Below are 12,346 nucleotides of genomic sequence, written 5' to 3'. Positions count from 1 at the left end.
GAAGAAAAACAATGTATATCAAAAAAGGAAAAAGACTATGAGAGTTATGGAAGAGGCTATGATAATCATAGAAGGGGCTTTGGAAACCAAAGAGGAAGAAATCCTTTTAATAGAGGAAGAACAAATGAATCAAGAGGAAGAGGTAGAAGAAACTTTACTAGATCTTATAATAGTCATGGTAGAGATAAAAGGGATATTGAATGTTACAATTGTCACAAACTTGGACACTATAGTAATGAATGTTGGTATAAAAATGAAGTGAAGGAAGAATCAAATCTTGTTGAGAACGATGTAGAAATTAATGTGGATCCTACATTGTTATTCTCTTGTGATGGGTTTGATGAATCTCAAACAAATACTTGGTATTTTGATACCGGTGCAAGTAATCATATTTGTGGGAAAAGAGAATTGTTTGTTGAAGTAAATGAAAATGTAAAAGGGAATGTAAAGTTTGGCGACTCTTCAAAGATTCCGGTGCTAGGAAAAGGTAATATCCTCATTCAACTAAAAAATGACACCCATAGTTATATTTCCGATGTTTATTATGTTCCCGATATGAAAAATAATATTTTGAGTTTCGGACAACTTTTAGAGAAGGGATATGATATTAGATTGAAGGATCTTCACCTCACATTAAGAGATAGAAGTGGAACTCTCATTGCCAAAGTGAAGATGGCGAAAAATAGATTATTCCCTTTGAACATTCAACATGGTGATGTAAAATGCTTAAACTCTATTGTGAAAGATAAATCTTGGTTGTGCCATTTGAGACTTGGGCATCTAAACTTTGATGGGATAAAGACTTTGGCAAGAAAGAATATGGTAAGGGGTTTACCATATATTGATCACCCACATAAAGTGTGTGAAGGATGTATCTTTGGTAAACATCATCGAACAAATTTTTCGAAAGAAGGAAGGTGGAGAGCTTATAATCCATTAGAACTTGTGCATACCGATGTTTGTGGTCCATTGAAGCCGATGACAAATGGAGGTAATAATTATTTCCTTACTTTCATTGATGATTATAGTAGAAAAACATGGGTATACTTCTTGAAAAATAAATTTGAAGTATTTGAAGCATTCAAAGAATTCAAGAATATGGTTGAAAAACAAAGTGGTTATGTGATCAAGAAATTAAGATCCGATAGAGGTGGAGAATACACTTCAAGAGATTTTGATATGTTTTGTAAAAATCATGGGATTATTCATGAACTTACTCCATCATACACACCACAACTAAATGGAGTGTCCGAGAGGAAAAACCGCACCATATTAAATATGGCAAGAAGCATGTTAAAAGAGAAAATGTTGCCTAGAAATTTTTGGGGGGAAGCCGTGACATGTGCCATATATTTGTTGAATAGATGTCCCACAAAAAGTGTGTATATGAAGACACCGGAAGAGGCATGGGGCTACTACAAGCCAAGTGTGGCTCATTTAAAAGTTTTTGGGTGCATTGCTTATGCAAGGATACCGGAAGCAAGAAGAACAAAACTTGATGACAAAAGTGAAAAATGCATATTCCTTGGTTATGATGAACAAACAAAATGCTACAAGTTATTCAACCCTATTGCCAATAAAGTTCTCCTTAGTAGAGATGTTGTATTTGAAGAAGAAATGGCATGGGAGTGGAAAGGAAAAGAAATTACTCAAGTTGAACTTGAGCTTGAAGGGGAAGAACATGAAAAAGAAGAAGCACAAAGAGAAGTTCAAAGAGAGCCACAAACACCACCGATGTATAGAGAAGCATCATCATCATCATCACCATCATCCTCGTCTCCATCATCCTCATCATCGGGGGGAAGTTCTAGTGAAAGACCAATGAAGACAAGAAGTTTGAGAGAAATTTATGAAGTTGTAGATAATGAAGAAGAATTGAACTTGTGTTGTTTTCTCATGGATTGTGATCCTATTAGTTATGAAGAGGCCATCCAAGAAGAAAAATGGAAAAATGCAATGAATGAAGAAATTAATGCAATTGAAAAAAATGATATGTGGGAGTTGACAAATTTGCCAAAGGGATACAAACCTATTGACGTGAAGTGGGTGTATAAGACAAAGAAGAATGCAAGTGGAGAAGTCCAAAGATACAAAGCAAGACTTGTAGCTAAAGGTTACAAGCAAAGGGCCGGCATTGATTATAGTGAGGTATTTGCTCCCGTTGCTCGTATGGAAACAATTAGATTGTTAATCTCTATAGCGGCTCAATATTCATGGAAGATTTATCAACTTGATGTCAAGTCGGCATTTTTAAATGGTATCCTAGAGGAAGAGATATATGTTGAACAACCTTTGGGATATGTTAAAAAGAGAAAAGAAGATAAAGTCTACAAGTTGAAGAAGACCCTTTATGGGTTAAAGCAAGCTCCACGTGCATGGAATGCAAGAATTGATAAGTATTTTCAAGAAAATGGGTTTGAAAAGTGTCCTCATGAGCACACTTTATATGTGAAAGTGAAAGAAAATGGAGGTATGTTATTTGTTTGTCTCTATGTTGATGATTTGATATTTACCGGCAATGATTCAAGACTATTTGATGAGTTCAAGAAGAGCATGGTTAAGGAATTTGATATGACCGATATAGGGTTGATGGGTCATTTCCTTGGTATTGAAGTGAAGCAAATGGAAAATGACATATTTATTTCTCAAAGAGGATATGCTAAGGAAGTCCTTAAAAGGTTTAAAATGGAGTCATGTAATCCGGTAAACACCCCTCTTGAAAGTGGAGTGGAATTGAGAAAATGCACAAGAAGAAGTGATGTCGATCCTACATATTTCAAAAGTTTGATTGGAAGTCAACGTTATCTTACATGTACAAGACCGGATATTCTCTATGGAGTTGGGCTAGTGAGTAGGTACATGGACACACCGGATGAATCTCATCTTAATGTTGCAAAGAGGCTCCTTCGATATGTTAAAGGTACTATCAATGATGGTTTATTTTTCACTTGTGAACAAGATTTTAAGCTTATCGGTTATTCCGATAGTGATTGGGGTAGAGACTTAGATGAAAGAAAAAGTACATCGGGGTTCGTATTTTTTATGGGTTACACGGCATTTACTTGGTCTTCGAAGAAACAACCCATTGTGACTTTATCTACTTGTGAAGCGGAATATGTAGCCGCTAGCTCTATGGTTTGTCGTGCAATTTGGTTAAGAAATATGTTGAAGCATCTTCAATGCCCCCAAGTCGGTCCAACCGAAGTGTTCCTTGATCGGCTATTGCTTTAGCCAAGAATCCCGTTTGTCATGAAAGAAGCAAACACATTGATACACGATATCATTTTATTCGTGAGCATGTTAAAGAAGGAGATATTGAAGTGATGTATTGCAAGTCTCAAGATCAAATTGCGGATATATTTACGAAACCTTTGAAGCATGATGTCTTTGAACGATTGAAGTGGATGTTAGGTATGAGAAGCTACGGAAATTTGGTTTAAGGGGGGATGTTGGAAAAAGGGGCTTTAAACCAAATTTGAAGTTGGGCCTTGCATGGAATATTATGTGGGCTTGAAGTTTGAGTGTGGTTTGAGTATTATAAGGTTACAAAATAGAAATGTGTTAGATTGAAAAGGCCGCGGCATTGGGGAATAAAAAATAATCTCCGGGGAATAAATTCTTTAGGGAATTCATGTTTTTTTTGTTCATTCTCGGGGGAATATTTTATTTTAGTCTAAAAATTTACTTCATCAAATATTACCTCTTAATCTTCATCTTCTCTATCACCTTCACCACCGCAATTTCTCACCACCACCATTGCCACCTCTTTTCTCTCCTCTCTTCTTTTCTTTCACTAAATGTTACCTTCTCTTTTTTACAATTATACTTCATTATAAATCCCATCATCCTTTATCCCTAACTTTCTTCTTCATAACTTGGTCCAGCTTTCTAGAGAGAGAAAAAAAAATCTCTAAATCTTTTTAATCAAAACTTCACATCTAAGTTAGCCGAAGAAATCTAACATCAAAGATATGATCATGGTTTAGAGAGAGTAGCAGTAGGTAACCCTAACAGTAGGTAACCCTAAGAGAACTAGAGAGAGAAAAAAAACTAAGAGAGAAAAAAACTAATGGTGTGTTTGGATGGCGGAATCATGAATCGGCGGATTCATGAGTCCTTGGGATTCATGATTCCGCGGATTCATGAATCCAAGTAATATTTTTTGGCTTGTTTGGCAACTAAGAATCCTATGATTTATTATTATTTGAGTATTTCTAAACGTCTTTAGAAAAATTATGATTTTTGAAAAAAATAATGATTTTGAAAAAATAATGATTTTGTAGAAGGAAATATTTTTTTGTTGATTTTAAGTTTGAAATTTAGGTTCATTAATCCAAAATCCTAACAAATCCTAGGGGATAGGGTGGGATTTTGGTCCAATACAAATTTTAGAATTAGGAATCCTTAGGATTCAAGAGTCCTAGGATTCTTGGTAGCCAAACAGACCAAGGATTCATGAATCCTACCAAATTCCACTTTTCATAGGAATCCTACTTAGGAATCTTGCAACCAAACACACCATAAGAGAAATCCAACATTATAGATATGATCATGGTTTAGATAGTAAAGTAAGAGAACTAGAGAGAGGAAAAAAACTAAGAGAGGGGAGAAAGAAGATGAAGATTAGGGATCAATGTCTGACTAAATCAATTTTTGGACTAAAACCAAAATATGTGCCCAAGACAAATATTAATAGACTAAAACTTTATTCCCCCGAGATTTTCTTTTATTCCCCAAAGCCGCGGCCATTGAAAAAGTGATGTAATAGTGAAAAGAAGAGAAAAATGTGAGGCAGCTTCTCAATTTGAGATCTAGAAAAACCTAGTGAGAGAAAGTGAAAGAAAGGTGATTCCTTGCTAGGGTATATGGTATTTTGAAGACTTAATAGTTTAATGGTGTTTTGTGTTGCTTGTTTCTAAAGGTTAGTAGTTAATTACTTTGTTATTGAAAAGAGATTGAACTCATATTTGAATCTAAATTTGATGAGGTTTATTGATTGATAGTATTGGGTCTTATAGATATTGTTTGTGTTTTTTTGTGATTAATCTTTGATCATCAAACAACAATATCTTCTATCAATCTCAAGTATTTATCAATGTCTTGTTGTAAATACGTTGACGCTTTAGACAAACATAGATGTACGACAAAGATTATCGCCCAAAATCTCTTGTCATTTAGATGGCTTTATCCTGAAACTAAATTGCCTCTTGAAATTCAAGTCACTTGCGAATCGTTGAAGTTATTTGAGTTGAAATGTTCTAATACTATACTTTGTATACCTAAGCTCAAGAAACTAGTTATTGATGGTGGTGGGTTAAGTGCCCTTAAGACTATTTTGTCAAGTTGTGCACTTCTCGAATCATTGTTCCTAAATTCCTGTAAGTTTGATAACAACGTCCTCGATATTTATACTCTTCAACTTAAGCATTTGGTAATTTTTTATGGTGAAACTATATATATCAAGTTATATGCTCCAAATCTTATATCACTTAGTTGTCGATGGTTCAAGTGGAAATACTTTGATATAGCAGGGACCTTTAGCACCTTAGTTAAGGCTGACATTGACATTGGTGTTGATAAAAGATATGACTATGAGTTCAGGTGCAAAAGACTAGATATTGATGATGAGATGAGAGTGTTATAAAGTATTACAACCAATGGAAGACTCACTCCGAAGATGCATCTTGTTTCATCTCAAAGAGGTTGAAATTTCTAGTCCTGATTTTACTAGCTATCTGCATCTAATGTTTCTAAGAGCTCTCTTGAAGAAGGCCAACAATTTGCAAAATGTGACACTCAAATTATTATATGAGAAAAGAAATTAACTTCATGCAATTAGCAGAAATTGCTAGGTTTATACAAGATTTCTCCAGAGTCTCCATATGTAACATTCTTGTTGATTTAAGCATCCAGTGAGCAAATTTTGGACAACTTCAATTGCATGTTATTAGTTCACTACATTATTATTTATAATACATTTTCGAGTTTATGTGATTCTTTTAGTAAAATTTACTTTATAATGATAACTTATTTTTCCCATAGGGTTTGGTTCGTCTCTCCATATGGAACACTGACCGGTCGGCGACCTTCGCCGGTGAAGATGATGAGGTGAGGTGGAGAGAGAGAGGTGAGGTGGAGAGAGAGAGGTGAGGTGGTGATTTTTTATTTTTTCCCCTAACAACTTAAAAAATAAAATTGTCAAACAAAATTGACCAATTTTTGACCAAGTCTTCACACCCCGGAAACTATTTAGCTTTCCCCAAAGCGCTGGCCTTTGAGAAATAAGCCCACTCCAAATAGAGTCGTCCACTTATAGCACAAAAGCCAAGTGCTTTGAGCAGTGCCCTCCTTTCCACGTGAAATCGTACTAATCACCAATGATCTCTTTCGATTAGGTCTCCCCCCTCTCTCTCTCTCTCTCTCTCTATATATATATATATATATATATATATATATATATATATATATATCCTCTCTCTCTTACCTAGTCAACAACAACCCTTTATCGTCAATTAGAGTTTTCGTTCGCTGCAATTGGCGTAAGCTAAACCTCCTGCAACCCTTTGTTCATCATGAAAGGTTTCCGGTCTTGAAATCTTGTGATGAACGAAGGGTTTTGAGCCTAAAAACCTTTTGTGTGACACGAAGGATTTAAGGGGGGACCTTGGCGAAGGAAAACAACCCTCAGTCTCATAGGTGTAACCAATGCTGTCAAAATTTGTCACTTCGGTATGAGTATGAACAGTGAGGCCGCAACGTTGGATCCCGTCGTGATTGATGAGTCACCTTCGTTGAATCAGGTTCTTGTTCCTTTGAACTTGTGAGAAAAAACTGGAAGGACCTCGGAAACCTCTCTGACGCTCAAGACAACGAGATTGCCCTTGTAGATAAAAGATTTAGTATTTAGTGAACAGTGGAATTCATACTTTATTCAAGGTGATTTGATGCCCTTTTATAGGCTGCTTTGGCCGACTATTGATAAACGGTGATAATGAGGCGGTTGAGATCCATCGTCTGGGATTGAGACTACTATTTCGTAATTAAAATATTTAGGCCTTCCTTCTGAAGTCATCTCTTATCTTTTTTATTAGAAGTTCGTCTGCTTTAGGATCCTTGGTAGATATCTTTCTGAATTGATAGATCTTCTAGGAGATGTTTTCTCTTTTTGAGACTCTTGAAGTCTAAGTTAGTTAAATGCTCGAGATATTCACTGACTGAGATCTTTTATAAGATTTGGGATTAAGTCGGTAGCGTGAGGCACGCTTCTACCTTCCCATGTTTATGGCTTTTTTTGTTGAAATATTGTCCCATGTTTATGGCTTAAGATATCGGTCTTGCTTACGTGGACTTCCTTAGCCTTTTCGCAAATCGCAGGGTAGACCTGGTGTATTTGAGCCAGGGTAGGGCTTAAGGCGCCTAGGATAATCATGCTAACACCCATGTTCCGTGCTTCAGTGAAAAACCTCTTTCCGATTCGACTTTCCTGTTGACTTGACGTGGGTTGACTTGCTGGACTTTTGATCTTCTCTTGACTCATTGTCCTCAGTCAACTGATGACCATTTTTTGGATCATCAAGAGTGACTAAGTTGACGTGGATAAAATGGTTCATTAATGCGATTACTAGTGGGGCCTAATGTACCATTGGTGTTACTTTTTGCCAAATCTTATCAGTTAGTAGGTCTTAATTTTCCAACACAAGTTATTCCCCTTCATATATCATCGTAGTTGCCACACATTAAGTAAGTCAACAAAGGGAATGTGCCTTATCAGGCCAATTATATGAACAATGGTGATAGAATGCCAGGCCACTATCCCAACCCTGGTATGTAGCGGACAGAAATTTAGAAGAAAAGTACTTAAGTTCTTCTATCAAAATTTTAGCTGACCACATACACCACCCGGAATATTTTCAGGACATTCTCACATTTTCCTTATGGAATAATTTGACATCTATTTGGCTTATAGTTCACATCAAATTTTCACAGATCGGGATATAAGCAGGTTTATGATATGTCAGTCTATTTGGGTTGGGCTTTGTACTAAAATTGGAGCCCATAAAAAATTCTTTATAAGTGTTTGTCAAATATTCAAGGAAAGCGTTGCTAAAGGAGAACGTAAAAGAAAGCAGTAAAAATTCTTTATAAGTGTGTATTTAATCAAACCCACCTTGAGATATCTACTCTCGATCTCAAGCATTTATCAATTCCTCATTGTAAATACGTTGATGCCTTAGAGGAACGCAAATGTATGATAAAGATTATTGCCCCAAACCTCTTGTCATTTAGGTGGAAATATCTTAAATTGTTTCGTACTTGTTATTATGCCGAAACTCCCTTGTCTCTTGAAATTCAAATCGCTTGCGAATCCTTGAAGATATTTAAGTTGAAATCTTCTAGTACGAGACTTTGTATACCTAATGATGACTCAATGTTTTTACCTAAGCTCGAGAAATTAGTTATTGATCGAGTTGAGTTAGAATGTGGTGGTGGGTTTAGTGCCCTTAAAAGTATCTTCTCAAGGTGTCCTCTTCTCGAATCATTGTCTCTACAAGACTGTAAGTTTGATGACTGCGTCCTCGATATATGTTCTGAGCAACTTAAGCATTTGGTGATCTATAAAGGTAAAACTAAATCAGTCAAGTTATATGCTCCAAACCTTGTATCACTTAGATGTCGACAACTCAAGTGGAAATACTTCGATATATCAGGGACCTTTAGCACATTAGTTAAGGCTGACATTGACTTGGGTGGTATTAAAAACAAATAACTATCATTGTTTTGAGTATGAAATACTAGATATTGATGATCAGATGAGAAAATTGTACTTACTACAATTTGTTAAATTACTTAGGGCGTTTCATAATGTGAAAGCTTTAACATCATCACCTTTAATCGTTATCTTACTCTCAGAAGCTCCGGAATTATTAAAAACCCTAGTTGAGTTTCGTAACCTTACACATTTGGATCTCTCGATGTGGTTTTTAAGAGACTCCATCAATGTAATAACATATTTAATGGAGATATCTCCTAATATAGAGTCCTTTACTATGGAAACGTATTCAAGGGATGGTGATAATGGATTACAACCAACGGAAGAATCGCTTCAAAGATGCATCTTCTTTCACCTCAAAGAGGTTCAAATTTCTGGTCCTAATGTTGATAGCTATTGTGAAAATTTATACGGTCATGATCATCTTATGTTTCTAAGATCACTGCTAGATAAGGCCAACAATTTGCGAAATGTGACACTATATTTACGTAGCAAAAACGACTTTAACCGATTAAGAGAAACTGCTCGGTGTTGGGTGCTAAGGAAGATGATGGATTTATATAACTTGAGAAGGATATTTGATTGCTAGATAACTTAATTTTTTTCTGATTTTTTTAACTTGTTTTTTGCTTCATCAACAACATTACAAAACACCTCTATTTATAATAGAGGATTTAGCACATCTAGCAAAGCCTAGAGACTTCCACATTGGAACTTACAAGTCATAGTCTAAGCTTATCTCTAGTCTAAACTTATCTCTAGTCAAACTTCTCTAGACCCATCTATCTTGAAGACCACCACAATTCATTTACTCCCCTCTAGATTTTTCTAACACACTTAGAAATTACAAATTACATTTTTTAACACCCCTTCTTAATTTGTAATTTGCATGTAGTTCTTGAACTTGAGAAATTTTTCCGTTGTAATAGCTTTTGTGAAGATGTCGGCCCATTGCTCATTGGTGTTGACAAATTGAAGTTGAATTTCTTCTTGTTGCACTAAATTGCGATTGAAATGATGACGAAGTTCAATATGCTTTGTGCGGTTGTGAAAAACCGGATTTTTCGTCATTGTTATTGCGGACATATTGTCACAATAGATAGTTGTCGGACCTTGTTCCTTTTGAAATAAATCTTCTAGAATTCTCCTTATCCAAACGACTTCACATGATGCATCGGTAGCGGCAATATACTCAACCTCTGCGGATGATAAGGCAATAGTCTTTTGCTTTTTTGATGCCCAAGCAATAACTTTAGATCCCAACTTAAAAACATATCCGGACGTACTTTTCCTATCATCAAGAGAACCAGCCCAATCACTGTCAGTAAAACCCACTAATTTGTTTTCATCTTCAGTCACATATTTTATTCCATGGTTTTTTGTTCCTTGAATGTAGCGTAAAATCTTGGCAGCGGCAAAGTGAATTTTACTCGGCTCACTCATGAATCTAGAGATGAGACTGACGGGATAAACAATATCTGGCCTTGTATTTGTTAGATAAATAAGAGACCCAACCAGACTTCGATAAATTTTAGGATCGACCTTAGGTGCTCCGTCATTTAATTGCAATTTTTCATTTACACCAATAGGTGTAGCAACAGGCTTGCAATTTGACATTTGAAATCTTTTTAATAGGTCTTCAACATATTTCTCTTGGGAAATAAAGATTTCTCCTTTTGATTGACGAACTTGAATTCCGAGAAAGTATTTCATGAGACCCAAATCTGTCATCTCATATTCCTTCATCATGGATTTCTTGAATTCCTCAACCATCCTTAGATTTGTGCCTGTAAAAATTAGATCATCTACATATAAACAGACAATTAGAAAATTATTTCCTTCTTTCTTCACATATAAAGATGGTTCACTTTTGCTTTTGTGAAAATTATTTTGCTGAAAATATCCGTCAATTTTACTATTCCATGCTCGGGGGGCTTGTTTTAAGCCATATAAGGCTTTCTTTAGTCTGTATAATTTATTTTCTTCTCCTTTTATTTTGTATCCTTCCGGCTGCTCAACATAAACTTCTTCTTCCAATTCTCCATTTAAAAATGCTGATTTAACATCAAGTTGAAAAACTTGTAATTTCATTTGAGCGGCTAATGCAAGAACAATTCTGATTGTCTCCATTCTTACTACCGGAGCAAATGTTTCATTAAAGTCAATACCGGGTTGTTGAGAATAACCCTTTGCAACTAGGCGAGCCTTATGTTTTTTAATTGATCCATCTTCATCAAATTTGGTCTTGTAGATCCATTTTAATCCAACAACATCTTTTTCTTTTGGAGGATCTACAAGTTCCCAAGTTTGATTTTTTCTATAGTTGTCAATTCTTCATTCATGGCATTTCTCCATACTTCTTCTTTTTCTGCTTCTTTGAAATTTTGTGGTTCATAAGTGAAGAAAGAAAACCCACATGATTCGTAGATATCATTTAGAGAAAGTGTCTTTCTTGGAGGTGATTCGGAATCCGAAGAACCCTCATCAAAATTTGGAGAATTTTCAACTCCTCCATTTTCAGAAATTTGTGGCATCTCAGATAAATTTGATGAAGGAGAACTTTGATCTTCTTGAAAATCATTAATTTGGAAAAAATCAGATTTGTTTTCAATTTGAGAAGAACTTTCTCCCCATTCCCAAGATTTCATCTCATCAAAAATAACATCTCGAGAAATTACCAATTTATTAGAGATGGGATCAAGAAGACGATAACCTTTGGATTCATTACTATAACCAATGAAGATGAATTTCTCACCCTTCTCATCAAATTTTCTTTTCTCAAAGGAATGTGAGAATATGCCAGACAACCAAAAATTTTGAAAAAATCTACTTGAGGTTTTTTTCCATGCCAAGCTTCATATGGAGTAATATTTTGAACTGCTTTTGTCAGAGACCGATTTAATAAGAATATCGATGTATTTACTGCCTCAGCCCATAGATTATTTGGAAGTCCTTTTCCCTTCAACATGCTTCGAGCCATTTCTGCAATTGTCCGATTCTTCCTTTCGGCCACACCATTTTGTTGTGGACTGTAACGAACTGTGAGCTCTCTTTTAATTCCTTTTTCTTTACAATAATCCATGAAGGGTTTATAAATGAATTCTCCACCTCGGTCAGTTCTGAGAGTCTTCAATTTTTGGCCTTTTTGTCTTTCTACAAGAGCCAAAAATTCTAGAAAAAAACCAAATGCTTCTGATTTTTGCTCAAGAAAATAAATCCACATCTTTCTTGTATAATCATCAACAAATAAGAGAAAATATCTCTTATTACTAAGTGAAGGTGTTTTAGTCGGTCCAAAAATATCGGCATGTACCAATTCAAGTGGTGCACGGGATCTTGAAGAGACTTTTGGAAAAGGAAGCCTATGCATTTTTCCGTAAATACACCCTTCTCAAATTTCATCATTTTTTGAGATGTAAGGAAGACCAACCACCATATTTTTCTCTTTTAATAATTTCAACCCTCTATAATTCAAATGACCATATCTCAAATGCCAAATATGAGCCATATCAACTTCACTTTTGAATGAAACATTCTCACATTTTGGCATAATAAGATAGAAAACATTATTTGAGG

The sequence above is a fragment of the Eschscholzia californica genome, unplaced genomic scaffold (genome assembly GCF_041429995.1).
Source record: "Eschscholzia californica isolate CP2 unplaced genomic scaffold, dmEscCali1.0.p SCAF_2, whole genome shotgun sequence".
NCBI classification, from domain to species: Eukaryota; Viridiplantae; Streptophyta; class Magnoliopsida; order Ranunculales; family Papaveraceae; genus Eschscholzia; species Eschscholzia californica.
Note: the sequence above shows the minus strand (reverse complement) of the source record.